Here is a 13,215-nt window from a genome sequence, read left to right on the forward strand (position 1 = left end):
TAGGGAGGAATCACAGAAGTGAGTCAAATAGGAGAGTAATATGTTGACTCTGATGTTTTGTTAGAGAAGAAGGATAGAACAGGATGAGGAGGCGCTGTGGCTTAGTTGGTCAAATCGCCTGTCTAGTAAACAGGAGATCCTGGGTTCAAATCCCAGCAGTGCCTTTATTGCTTAACTGTGTGAATGCATACATTTATATCACTGCAAAAAAAGTTAACAAAGGCACATCCAGACAAAGGTGCCAGAGAGAAGAAATTGGAAGAACATCTTCTTGTATCAGGGGACTGTAACTGTTGGCCACGCTGTGGCTTAGTTGGTCAAAGCACCTGTCTTGTAAACAGGAGATCCTACAGTAAGGTGTTGCTGTAGAGGAGGTGGTAAGAGCAGTGAAAAGAGGCGCTGTAGCTTAGTGGTCAAAGCGCCTGTCTCGTAAACAGGAGATCCTGGGTTCAACTCCCAGCAGTGCCTCAAATACAGAAGTAGTTTCTTAGAACAGAAAAGGATCTGGAAATCCTTGACTTAATTTGTGGTTTAGGCCCAGTTAACATGTGTCCTTTGTGATCCCATGACAAGAGGACAGCTCAAATACAAGTTTTAACTTTAATCATTTGACATCATAGATATTGCTTAGGTGGTGGGTTATCCCTGCCAAAGTTATTAACCACAGCAAGTAAGTAAGAGTTGGTGTTATTTTAGGGAGGAATCACAGAAGTGTGTCAGATAGGAGAGTAATAATATGTTGACTCTGATGTTTTGCTAGAGAAGAAGGAGAGAACAGGATGAAGAGGTGCTGTGGCTTAGTTGGTCAAAGCGCCTGTCTAGTAAACAGGAGATCCTGGGTTCAAATCCCAGCAGTGCCTCAGATACAGAAGTAGTCCCTTAGAACAGAAAGGGATCTTGGAAAAGCTATGTCACCTTGTGAACAGCTCAAATACAAGTGTTGACTTTAACCATATGTCCTCTTGCAGAGGTGGTGGATTATCCCTGCCAAAACTAATTTATCACAGCAGTACCTCAGATTTTTTCTGCTGGAGAAGAATGGAAGAACAGGAAAGAAAGAGGTGCTGTGGCTTAGTTGGTCAAAGTGCCTGTCTAGTAAACAGGAGATCCTGGGTTCAACTCCCAGCAGTGCATCAGATAAAGAAGTAGTCCCTTAGAACAGAAAAGGATCTTGGAAATGCTATGTCACCTTGTGAACAGCTCAAATACAAACTTTAACCATATGTCCTCTTGCAGAAGTGATGGATTATCCCTTTCATAACTAATTAATCACAGCAGTGTCTCAGATTTATTTTGCTGGAGAAGAAGGGAAGAACAGGAAAGAAAGAGGTGCTGTGGCTTAGTTGGTCAAAGCGCCTGTCTAGTAAACATTACATTAAAGACAAGTCATATTTATCTTTGCACCCCTACACCCTTTTTAATGGAGAAGGAGGGGCAAAGAGGAAAAAGAGTGGCTTAGTTGGTCTAGTAACAGGAGATCATGGGTTCAAATGCCAGCAGTGTTACATATTGGACAAGTCAGAAAAAATCGTGAAAGATTTCAGATTAGGTTAAAAGTTGACTGCTGGAATTGTGTCTTTAACTCTCGACCACAACAAATCCAGCACCATCCAGACGAAGGTGCTGGAGAGAAGAAAAAATCTTTTTACATAAGGGAACTACAACTGTTGGCACCTGTCTTGTAAACAGGAAATCCTGGGTTCAACTACCAGTGTGCCTGCCTGTTACAGAGATTATCTCATCTATGAAGTCTGTCATGTCATCTCTGCCACCTCCATTGGAAGGGTTTGCACAGGTTTAGAGAAAGATCGTAGGTTGGAGTTTACAGATGAGACAGCTCTGTTATTTTGACAACTTCTTCTAATATAGTGGACATAGCAGGTTTCCGACAAGACAAAAAGAAAGGTACTTCAGAGGCGCTGTCGCTTAGTAGTCAAAGCACCAGCAGTGCCTCAGATACAGAAATAGTCCCTAAGAGCAGATAAGAATCTTGAAAATGATATGTCACCTTGTGAACAGCTCAAACACAAGTGTTAACTTTAACCATATGACATCTTGCAGAGGTGGTGGATTATCCCTGCCAAAACTATTTATCAGAGCAGTGCCTCAGATTTTTTTTGGTGGAGAAGTATGGAAGAACAGAAAAATGAGGCGCTGTGGCTTAGTTGGTCAAAGCGCCTGTCTTGTAAACAGGAGATCCTGGGTTCAAATCCCAGCAGTGCCTTCTTGTTATAGAGATATTTTCTTTTACATATAATATGTCATTTTAATAACTGTGTCCTCCTGGGTGAATTGATCACAAGTGGAACGCTCAAGCAGTAGCAGTGCCTGCTTGTTACATGTAAGACATGTTGTATTTAACAGAAAAAGATCAATAAACCACCATCATCCAACTAGGACACATGGTGGGTACTACCTGCAACATCTACTGTAAGGTGTTGGTGTGGAAAAAGGAGTGAAGAACAGGAGAAAGAGGCGCTGTAGCTTAGTGGTCAAAGCGCCTGTCTTGTAAACAGGAGATCCTGGGTTCAACTCCCAGCAGTGCCTCAAATACAGAAGTAGTCTCTTAGAGCAGAAAAGTATCTGGAAATCCTTGACTTAATTTGTGGTTTAGGCCCAGTTAACATGTGTCCTTTGTGATCCCATGACAGAGGACAGCTCAAATATAAGTTTTAACTTTAACCATTTGACGTCATAGATATTGCTTAGGTGGTGGGTTATCCCTGCCAAAACTATTAACCACAGCAAGTAAGTGATGTTTTGCTAGAGAAGAAGGATAGAACAGGATGAGGAGGTGCTGTGGCTTAGTTGGTCAAAGCGCCTGTCTAGTAAACAGGAGATCCTGGGTTCAACTCCCAGCAGTGCCTCAGATACAGATGTAGTCCCTTAGAACAGAAAGGGATCTTGGAAAAGCTATGTCACCTTGTGAACAGTTCAAATACAAGTATTGACTTTAACCATATGACATCTTGCAGAGGTGGTGGATTATTCCTGCCAAAACTAATTTATCCCAGCAGTGCCTCAGATTTTTTTCTGCTGGAGAAGAATGAACAGGAAAGAAAGAGGAAAGAAAGAAGAAATAATGTTTTAACAGAGACAGGTCTGGAAAACACTTTCTCATTGTGTTGTTTTGGCCCCGTTTCCATGTATCCTGGGTGATCTGATCACAAGTGGACAGCTCAAATACAGATGTACCTTTAACCATATGACGTCATACATCTCTCCAAGGTGGTGGGTTATCCCTGGCAAAACTATTAATCACAGCAGAGAATCAGAATTTATTTTACTGGAGAAGAAAGGAAGAACAGAGGAAAGAGGTGCTGTGGCTTAGTTGGTCAAAGCGCCTGTCTAGTAAACAGGAGATCCTGGGTTCAAATCCCAGCAGTGCCTCAGCTACAAGAGTAGCCCCTTAGAGCAGTAAAAGACCCGGTCTTGAAGTTTGTTCTGTTAACATGTGTCCTTGGTGATCCTATGACAAGAGGACACCACAAATACAAGCATTAACTATAAGACGTCATACATCTTGCTGAGGTGGTGGGTTATCCCTGCCTAAACTATTATTCACAGCAATGCCAAAGATAGGAGAATGTTTTGCTGGAGAAGGAGAGAAGAAGAGGAGGAATAGGCGCTGTGGCTTAGTTGGTCAAAGCGCCTGTCTAGTAAACAGGAGATCCTGGGTTCAAATCCCAGCAGTGCCTTATTGTTACATTAAAGACAAGTCATATTTCTCCCTGCATCCTCTGCAGGAAGGGTTTAGAAAACTTTTTGAAAGATTTCCATTTAGGTTAGAGTTGACTGCTGGAATAGTGTCTTGAACTCTTTATTACTCCTTTATAACTCTCTATGATCTTGCCTCTTGTCTCAATACAATTTAACAATATCTCAGTGTTCATCCAGATAAGGGGGCTATTTATCAGAGCAGTGCCTCAGATTTTTTTTGCTGGAGAAGAATGGAAGAACAGAAAAAAGAGGCGCTGTGGCTTAGTTGGTCAAAGCACCTGTCTTGTAAACAGGAGATCCTGGGTTCAAATCCCAGCAGTGCCTTATTGTTAGAGAGACTGGCCCTCATTTATCAAACGCCTTGTTGTTATAGAGAGATTGTCTTTTACATATAATATGTGGACAATAACTGTGTCCTCCTGGGTGAATTGATCACAAGTGGAACGCTCAAGCAGTAGCAGTGCCTGCTTGTTACATGTAAGACATGTTGTATTTAACAGAAAAAGATCAATAAACCACCACCATCCAACTAGGACATGTGGTGGGTACTCCCTGCAACATCTACTGTAAGGTGTTGGTGTGGAAAAAGGAGCGAAGAGCAGGAGAAAGAGGCGCTGTAGCTTAGTGGTCAAAGCGCCTGTCTCGTAAACAGGAGATCCTGGGTTCAACTCCCAGCAGTGCCTCAAATACAGAAGTAGTCTCTTAGAACAGTAAAAGACCGGAAATCACTGTCTCATCTTGAAGTTTAGGCTCTGTTAACATGTGTCCTTGGTGATCGATGACAAGAGGACACCACAAATACAAGCATTAACTATAAGACGTCATACATCTTGCTGAGGTGGTGGGTTATCCCTGCCAAAACTACTTTTCACAGCAATGCCAAAGATAGAAGAACAATATGTTACTCTGATGTTTCACTGGAGAAGGAGAGAAGAAGACGAGGAAGAGGCGCTGTGGCTTAGTTGGTCAAAGCGCCTGTCTAGTAAACAGGAGATCCTGGGTTCAAATCCCAGCAGTGCCTTATTGTTACATTAAAGACAAGTCATATTTCTCCCTGCACCCTCTACAGGAAGGGTTTAGAAAACTTTTTGAAAGATTTTCATTTAGGTTAGAGTTGACTGCTGGAATAGTGTCTTGAACTCTTTATTACTCCTTTAACCATTTGACGTCATAGATATAGCTTAGGTGGTGGGTTATCCCTACCAAAACTATTAACCACAGCAATCACAGAAGTGTGTCAGATAGGAGAGTACTATGTCGACTCTGATGTTTTGCTAGAGAAGAAGGATAGAACAGGAGGAGGAGGCGCTGTGGCTTAGTTGGTCAAAGCGCCTGTCTAGTAAACAGGAGATCCTGGGTTCAAATCCCAGCAGTGCCTTATTGCTTAACTGCGTGAATGCATACATTTATATCACTGCAAAAAAAAGTTAACAAAGGCACATCCAGACAAAGGTGCCGGAGTAGTCTTGTTGGGCAACAAAGTTTTAACAGAAAAAGATCAAGAAACCACCACCATACATCTTGTAGATGTGGTGGGTTTTCCCTCTACAGTAAGCTGTTGTTGTGGAGAACATTTAAGGAAAAAAGAATAATGACTTTGATGTTTTCATGAAGAAGGAGAAAAAAACAGGGAAAAGAGGCACTGTAGCTTAGTGGTCAAAGCGTCTGTCTCGTAAACAGGAGATCCTGGGTTCAACTCCCAGCAGTGCCTCAGCTATGTGAGTAATCATTTAGAGAAATAATGTTTTAACAGAGACAGATCTGGAAAACACTTTCTCATTGTGTAGTTTCGGCCCCGTTTCCATGTATCCTGGGTGATCTGATCTCAAGTGGACAGCTCAAATACAGATGTACCTTTAACCATATGACGTCATACATCTCTCCAAGGTGGTGGGTTATCCCTGGCAAAACTATTAATCACAGCAGAGAATCAGAATTTATTTTACTGGAGAAGAAAGGAAGAACAAAAGAAAGAGGTGCTGTGGCTTAGTTGGTCAAAGCGCCTGTCTAGTAAACAGGAGATCCTGGGTTCAAATCCCAGCAGTGCCTTATTGTTAGAGAGACTGGCCCTCATTTATCAAACGAGCATACAACAGAAAGTAAGAGTAAAATTGGTGCATGATCATTTCTGTGCAAGGCTCGGCATTTATCAATTTGGATGTGAGTGGAGGGTACGACCAGATCTCACGTCTGCTGTCAGCTTGTGTACGCAAAATTGTGTCAGCGTGATGTCCACACGTCTGAGAATTGATCTTAGACTATTGTATCGATACCTGGAGCTGATAAAACTCTGCAGTGTTTTTAAAAAAAAAACTTTTTTTAACGGTGACAAACCAAAGCATGTTTAGGCTATATTATTTATTACTAAAACCTGATTAAAAATCAACAACTGCGACCGTGAAATTCTTTAAACAGAATACTAGCCGAGGCTATTAAATGTTGTCTTCTGCTATTTATCGTTATCCGGCTCAGACGTCAGTGTTTCCACCACCAGTGGATAGAAATTAGGCTAAAAGTAGACTGCTGGAATCGTGTCTTGAACTCTTTGCTCAATTAATTAAGAGTCTCATCTAGTGATAAATCAATAACAAAAACAATTTTAAGTCACCGCCCTATTTGCAAAAAAAAAAAAAAGCTTTAACCAGTGAGTTTTAATAATATAATGACTCAACTCTGCCTTTGTTTTGTGCCAGGTTGTAAAAGCAATAAGCACAAGTCCATATATTCTATTTATGTGTGTAATGTGTAATGTATATCAGAGACTAAAATACTCTTCTAATGGGATGGAAGTAGGGCTACAACACTTATTCTCATTATTGATCAACCTCTGAATATTTTTTTCATCAATTGATTCATTATTTAGTCTGTAAATTAAAACTCAAAGACATTACATTTCCCGATAATATAAAACAGCTGAAAATCCTGAAATTAAAGATACTGGAATGGTATTTTTACTCGACAATCAAGAATTATTTACGATTCATTTTCTCCAGATCGACTAATCAAGTAACCATGGTAACACTTTACAATAACCATCATTTATAAATGGTAAACAGATAGTTTATTAATGTTTAATCATCATTTATAAACCGTATATAGGCCATTTAGAATGGTAAATAGAAAATGTATTAATGTTGAACTATAATTTATAAATGCCAAATAGAAGGTATATTAATGTAAGTTGAAGTTTCTTTACCATAAACAAACAATTACATTATAATTCTTAGTTTATTAATAGTTTTGCACTCATTATAACATTTTTAACACCATATTAAGTATGTAAATAATTTCAAAATGATTCTTATACCTTTAAGAAATTGTTTGAAAACATTTAAAGATTAAATATGTATCGAATTTTGTAAATGATTAATAATTGGTGGTCTATAAACCATCTATAAACATCACTTAGATGGTTATTGTAAAGTGTTACCCCCATTTTTATGTACATGACAGACATGAGGATGAAATGTCCCCATCGACATTTGCACTCCACCTATTGTCCTTTCATCCTGGTAGAACTAACAGACACGTGCGAGTGAATAACTCATGCGTTTGGAGGATGTAAGGAGTGCAATATACCCAAAATAGCATCCGTCTCCATCTCTCCACCTGAGCCAGCATCCCCAAGCTAAACCCCTGCTCTACCCAGCCAAGACCCGCTTACATAAGAGAACATCTAACTTTCTGCCAGACACATAGCAATCCAGCCTTACACAGTGCAGGCGCCCACCCCCCTACGCACACGCTCGCAGATACACACACAACACAGAAATGCCTAACATCCCTAGGCACCTAGCAACAGTGCGTCAGTCACAGTCAGGCCCAACCCATCTCAGTCCGGGTGATAAGAAGAGAGGCAGTAAACAGGAGAAAATTAAAGAGACATTCAATACTAGAGGTGGGAATCACCAGAGGCGCCACGGTACGATGTTATCCCGATACTTGACTCACGATATTGCTGTACAATATATTGCGATTTAACTGTTTAACTGCATAAATTAAATCAAGAATTGTTTTGTCAAATAACCGAAAATTCTCAGTCTATTCATCTCATTTTAGTGTTTTTATAGTGTTTTTATTTCTAAAGAGGAGACTTGTGGGAACCCAGAGAGCCTATTTTCATTGAGATAGCTTGACGTCAGAGGTGACATGACCGCTTTGAAAATCACCATGAGACATCAAGAAATATTAGTTATATTATTGATATTTCAATATTGATATTTCGATTAGATTCCATAGATCTTCTTGTTTCGTATAATACCAGTATATTCCTAAAATAGAGCCAGCTACAGCTTCTGGGGAAAAAAAACCCGGCGAAAACACCGACAGCCTGTTGGAACACTAAATATCAATACCTGGCAGCCATGATTCGATATTATATTGCCACTCAAAATATCGCGATACTATGCATATACTGTATCAATTTTTTCCCCAACCACTCTTCAATACTGAGGAAGCAGGGGAGGAATTAGAAGCTGAGGATGGAAAAAAGAAAAGTCTGAATGTCTGGGATATATCACAGTGCAAACAGAGCAGGTAGTCTGGACTAGATGAGAGGAAATAAAAGACAGTGAGATATGGAGGAATGGATGAAGCTGGATGGAGCTGTGAGCCATGTGAAGGCGATGGAGGAGAGGGCAGGGTTAGCTGGCTGAAACCTTGATAATCCCACTGTTATTAAAGCACAGGAATGAATCTGTGACCCCCACCGCTCCAGAGAATTACAGTAAAATCCCTCAGTACCAGCATATGGGCTGAAGCTCTGCCTGCCTGCCTGGCCAGCCAACACAGAGGAGCATTTCCAAGGCACTTCATCAAAACGTAATGAATCAGAATAAATACAGTTGGGAACACAGAAACATGAGGTCTCTGCCCTCACATTTACACGAGTGGATACAAGTGGCTGTGAGCTGCAATACATTAATTAATAAACATGTACATCATACATTTGGCACGTCCAAAAGTCTGTTTCTATGATTGCAAAATAATGTTTTTTTTTAAAAACATCAAGGTTGCTGTTTTACACATAGCACAAGGCTTTTAATAACTACTTGCACACAAAACTACTGAACACTGAAAGTCCTCGGTTTGTCTCGTCATACCTTTGAGTTCTTTTTCTTAATGGTGCCTAAAGAAGCATACACACAGTTCATTTCTGGCTCACACACGTAGGCATGGGCCATATCGTATGGTCACGATAATACCGGTATATTTTTTATATGATAAAAAAAAATGCATATCGCGATGGCAACATTCTTCATTGCATTCAACTGAAGTTACAAAAGTATCAGTAACAACATGTTCTTAACATAACAAAAGAAAAAGTACTTGTTATGCAGAATGAGCCCACTTAGCATTTTTTTGTATTTGGCAATTGCTGAGATTTGCACGTTATTTTTTAATTATACAAACTCAAAGAATTAAAAAAAACAACAACATATTTTCGATATAGTTTTCAATATTTTGTCATATGGTCAAGAATATTGTTATTGCAAAAATACCCTAAAAAATCATGATATTCATTTAGGGCCATATCACCCAGCCCTTACATGTGAAACATGTTGAAATAAATGTCAAGAAGTTGTTCCAAAGTTGAGCTTTATTGTGATCTGAAGGCCTCTTCATTTCTCAAAATGCCCTTACTCACTGTGTTCACTTGTAGTTCCCTTTCTGTGGCATGCTGATCACAGCACTGATAACACTTAAGCTTCTATTTATCCTCACACTGAATGTTAAAGAAAGAAGGTGAAAACACTGCTTCTGTCTGTGCAAGACACATTTCACAGTTTAATCTGATCTGAATTAGAATAACTGCCACTGACACCAGACTCTATTATAATTTTGGTGCATCTGTTGCTCAAAAACACTCTTCTAAGAACTGGAGGGCTGAACTCAGGAGGGACGGAGGCAAAATCGGAGGTTCAAGGAGAGCGAGCAAACAGGAAACTGCATAGAGACATCAAGGTTCAACCACAGTTTGGGTCATATCCTCTCCATCTTACCATTTGCTTATCTGACGTGAAACACTTCAGGGAGGTTTAGTTACAGCACGTAAGTGTTGGAAGCCAATAGAGTCCGTTGTGCTTAAATGCAGTGAGTGATGCTGTGTTGCCCCATCTGACTGCTGAGTGGCATTATTTACTATCAAGCTGAGCCTTGAAGCAGAGAGGAGGAGTTGTTTTTGGCTGCTGCATGGCGTCACTAATGTGAAAATTTGTATTTAGATGGGCAGGGAAGATTGAGATCATACCGGGGGTTTAAAGAAAGGTCAAAACAGCACAAAACATGGCCAACTCATACAACCTGTGTGTGATTTCTATCGTGAGTTCTCCATGCAGAGACAGGAAGAGATCTTCTCATACGGCTGCACACCTGTTTGTCTTTTCCTGTCTCTCTTCACTGCTCAAAAGAATCTGTGAATGATACCCAGATACTGCGGGGCTTTACCTAACTTTATTCTAGCGCAGAAGGCTTTATCGTGTCATGTGCAAATCAGGCTGTAACAGCAGGGTTAAAGTCCCTGGTTGTATTATTCAGAGTTTAGGCACTTTAACGATGCTCCCAAAGGGGAACAGCTCAGACTGCCTGCTAAAGGGAGACAGGATAAGTCAGAAACAGTGTAGTCCGTCTCTACTCCACCACTCAAGATTTTAAGTGTAGTTCTTGTAGTTCTAAATTGACCAAAGACAAATAAAAATGCGGGCATTATTTTTACCACAAATACATAAATAAACAAGTACATCAACAGTGAAGATGAGAAGGAAATCAAAAAAAAAATTGGAACTGCAAAGGAAAAATGAGAGCAAACTGTTTTTCCATTGGCAGGTCAGATGGTCGTGGCAAGGGCATTGGCGTCACACACCCAAACATACAGAGAGGCCCATATGGTGTCAGAGACAGACACAGGCACCCCGTCACGGCTGTTGGGAGCCAATGATTGTTTGTGCCAGGGGCTGAGGGCACAGGGCTTATGTTGTGGTGTCTACAACACAAATAGAGACACGATGGGAAAAAACATAGAAGGAAGGAATACAGAACAGAAAGGAAAGAAAGAGGAGAAAAAACTCAGAGATGCCATTTGTCTGCCTGCCTCTGCCTTGAGTTCTTTCTCCAACTCAGACTGTCTGTGCATGCAAGTCAGACTGAGGCGAAGAAATGGAGGCAATTTGTGCATGCATGCGAGAGAGACAGAGAGAGAGAGAGAGAGAGAGAGAGAGACAGAGAGAGAGAGAGAGACAGAGAGGGAGACTCACCATGGTCCTGAAGTGAGAGTTGAGTCAACAAGGTCACCAGCTCACTCTGCAGTCAGATCCATGCATGCAACCCCATTGAGAATCCTTAAAGAAATGATAAGATAAAAAACATAAAAAAAAGACAAAATCATTAAAAAAAAACCCTCCAAGTATGAATCATTTGTTGCTGCCTGGCCTGGCAAAGATTAGAGAGCAAACACAGAGAGGTTAAAAAAAAAAGGTGGGACTGAAAACTAAAACGGACACATGCTAGCAGCTTCCTCCTGCAGAAAATCACACAATTTCTCTCTCATGCATAAACACACAAACATGCGCGGGCACACACACACACACACACAGTTAATCCAACGCAGCAAAGTGATCCTGCCTCCACTCATTGAACCCCTGCTAACCCTACCTTCCCCCATTTAGCCCGCATTCTGCCCGAGAGATAAAAAAAAACTGAGGGCAGAGAGAGCATCAGCTGGCTATTAACCGTTCATGCACATAAACCATGTTTGAACTTGAGGAAGAGGAACATAGCAAGAGTGAGCAACAGAGTGAGAGCGGTGCTGCGCGCTGACTAAACAAAAGCAACCAGCTGCCCAGTTTATCGATCAGGCCATTGATCCAAACACAGAGCCGGCTGGTCAACAGTGTCACTGGACACCAGAGATCCACCACACACACAGCTCAACCAAGTGAAAGTCAACACTCAAGCAGAGGACATTGTGTTCAACTAAATCAGGATTTGTTTGCTGAAATAATTGGCTAAGTTTTGATATAAAATGTTTTATATACAAAGGAAGTGATGCTATTCCAACATTTTACATTTTCAGTCATATGAACAGTCCTGAAAGGGCACTAGATTAAATACTCTATTGATTATAGGGCCTTCTGGTGTTTTTGCATGTTTTAGTTTTACTTCCCAACTTCCAGACAGTTATGACTTTCAGCTCTTCACACAATTGCACAAAAACACACTTGAAACTTCCTTGCGGCTGACAATCTGTCAGAGTGAACATTTAGTTGCTTAAAAGCTTAAAGACACCCTCCAGACATGTTTTTTATATATAGAAATACTGTGCTTTTGAATAATAATTTGATTTTAACACAAAGTTTGATTAGCTAGTTAAAAATTCTTTAAATTTCATCAATTCCTCCTCTACAATTAAAAATTCAGAATCTAAGAATATGCAAATGCAAATATATTTTAATCCTTTCAAAAGTTTAGCCAAACAAGATGTCTCCTACTTTACTAAAAGTTCCCTTTAAGTGTTTGTGTGCTGGAGATTTCCAGTACCAACATAAAACTTGCCACAAAATCACTCCGTGTCTGTGTGCATGTGTTAAACTCAGATTCAAGGTGAGTACAGAGAAGCTGTCCCTTCCTGCAGATGAGAGTGAAAGCAGCCTTTTGGTGTCAACCTTTGCACATACATCCTTCTGCAGAGTAAAGGTCAAACATCCGACTGAACTAGTGTTGAGCAAAACTGAACTCTTTTTTAATGAAGAGTTCAAATGTGGAACTATCACAATGTGTCACAGGAGTGAAAAAAGATTATGATTTATAAAAAAACTCACCCACAGTTCTGTGAAAAAGCCATTGTGAAGATAAATGTGGGTGGATCCAGCACTCGCCATCTTTAGGAGCAGTGGTGAGCTGAGACTGGCTGAATAAAGCCTCGTTTTAGAAACCCGTCTCTGAAAGCACTCACCTGTCAGCCACTTCAGAAGTGGCCATGCCCTTAGTTATGGATAACTTTAAGCCTTTAAGTTTGGGTAAAGCAAAAACATATATCTGCTCTGAGTTTTCCACATCACTGAAAATGTGTTAGTAAAGACCAAGCCAACTTCGAATCAGAAAAACAATCGGCAAGTGTAAAAAATTTGGTTTTAAAAAATGGGGAAAAAATGAGCAGTATCAATTGCATTAAAATGCTGGGGGCGTGTCCACTGAAGCCTGCCAAAAGCATACCTGTAGACATTAACGCTCCAGAATTAGTATGTAGGATATTACTTCAGACATTGTAATCTTCTATTGATTTTAGACACGCCCAAAACATGTTTTATGGTCTAACTCCAAAATTCAATCATATATAGTTTTAGGTATTTTCAGCTATCATTTAGTAAAATTAGTTTTCATACAAATCTCCTACTTTAACCAGATTTTAATAAAACTTATTAGAGTTATATACAAATTTCCCACAGTAGTGTTGTCATGTAGAGGAAATCAGCTACAGAGACCAAAACCGTTTCTTGT

General features: G+C 40.2%; 1 protein-coding gene and 15 non-coding genes across 19 annotated transcripts in view; 15 read left to right on the forward strand and 1 right to left on the reverse strand.

Moving 5' to 3' along the window:
• arhgap9 (Rho GTPase activating protein 9) overlaps positions 1–13,215 on the reverse strand; it is a 67,726-nt gene that overhangs the window by 44,529 nt on the left and 9,982 nt on the right. For 3 of the 4 annotated variants that reach the window (XM_059328446.1, XM_059328444.1, XM_059328447.1), the window contains exon 2: positions 10,974–11,057. The exons of the other annotated variant lie outside the window; for it this stretch is intronic. The gene's annotated coding sequence lies outside the window, so the exon portion shown is untranslated. The remainder of the gene's footprint in view (positions 1–10,973; positions 11,058–13,215) is intronic. 4 annotated transcript variants of the gene reach the window in all.
• On the forward strand, positions 91–164 carry trnat-agu (transfer RNA threonine (anticodon AGU)). The gene has a single exon. It is a non-coding gene; the product is annotated as a tRNA-Thr (tRNA).
• trnat-cgu (transfer RNA threonine (anticodon CGU)) lies at positions 396–468 on the forward strand. Its single transcript has one exon. It is a non-coding gene; the product is annotated as a tRNA-Thr (tRNA).
• trnat-agu (transfer RNA threonine (anticodon AGU)) lies at positions 787–860 on the forward strand. Its single transcript has one exon. It is a non-coding gene; the product is annotated as a tRNA-Thr (tRNA).
• trnat-agu (transfer RNA threonine (anticodon AGU)) lies at positions 1,061–1,136 on the forward strand. The gene has a single exon. It is a non-coding gene; the product is annotated as a tRNA-Thr (tRNA).
• trnat-ugu (transfer RNA threonine (anticodon UGU)) lies at positions 2,151–2,224 on the forward strand. The gene has a single exon. It is a non-coding gene; the product is annotated as a tRNA-Thr (tRNA).
• On the forward strand, positions 2,475–2,547 carry trnat-ugu (transfer RNA threonine (anticodon UGU)). Its single transcript has one exon. It is a non-coding gene; the product is annotated as a tRNA-Thr (tRNA).
• trnat-agu (transfer RNA threonine (anticodon AGU)) lies at positions 2,794–2,867 on the forward strand. Its single transcript has one exon. It is a non-coding gene; the product is annotated as a tRNA-Thr (tRNA).
• Positions 3,317–3,390, forward strand: trnat-agu (transfer RNA threonine (anticodon AGU)). The gene has a single exon. It is a non-coding gene; the product is annotated as a tRNA-Thr (tRNA).
• trnat-agu (transfer RNA threonine (anticodon AGU)) lies at positions 3,625–3,698 on the forward strand. Its single transcript has one exon. It is a non-coding gene; the product is annotated as a tRNA-Thr (tRNA).
• trnat-ugu (transfer RNA threonine (anticodon UGU)) lies at positions 3,971–4,044 on the forward strand. The gene has a single exon. It is a non-coding gene; the product is annotated as a tRNA-Thr (tRNA).
• trnat-cgu (transfer RNA threonine (anticodon CGU)) lies at positions 4,331–4,403 on the forward strand. Its single transcript has one exon. It is a non-coding gene; the product is annotated as a tRNA-Thr (tRNA).
• trnat-agu (transfer RNA threonine (anticodon AGU)) lies at positions 4,668–4,741 on the forward strand. Its single transcript has one exon. It is a non-coding gene; the product is annotated as a tRNA-Thr (tRNA).
• On the forward strand, positions 5,025–5,098 carry trnat-agu (transfer RNA threonine (anticodon AGU)). The gene has a single exon. It is a non-coding gene; the product is annotated as a tRNA-Thr (tRNA).
• On the forward strand, positions 5,359–5,431 carry trnat-cgu (transfer RNA threonine (anticodon CGU)). The gene has a single exon. It is a non-coding gene; the product is annotated as a tRNA-Thr (tRNA).
• Positions 5,696–5,769, forward strand: trnat-agu (transfer RNA threonine (anticodon AGU)). The gene has a single exon. It is a non-coding gene; the product is annotated as a tRNA-Thr (tRNA).

The sequence above is a fragment of the Centropristis striata genome, chromosome 3, assembly GCF_030273125.1.
Source record: "Centropristis striata isolate RG_2023a ecotype Rhode Island chromosome 3, C.striata_1.0, whole genome shotgun sequence".
In the NCBI taxonomy this organism is placed as follows: Eukaryota; Metazoa; Chordata; class Actinopteri; order Perciformes; family Serranidae; genus Centropristis; species Centropristis striata.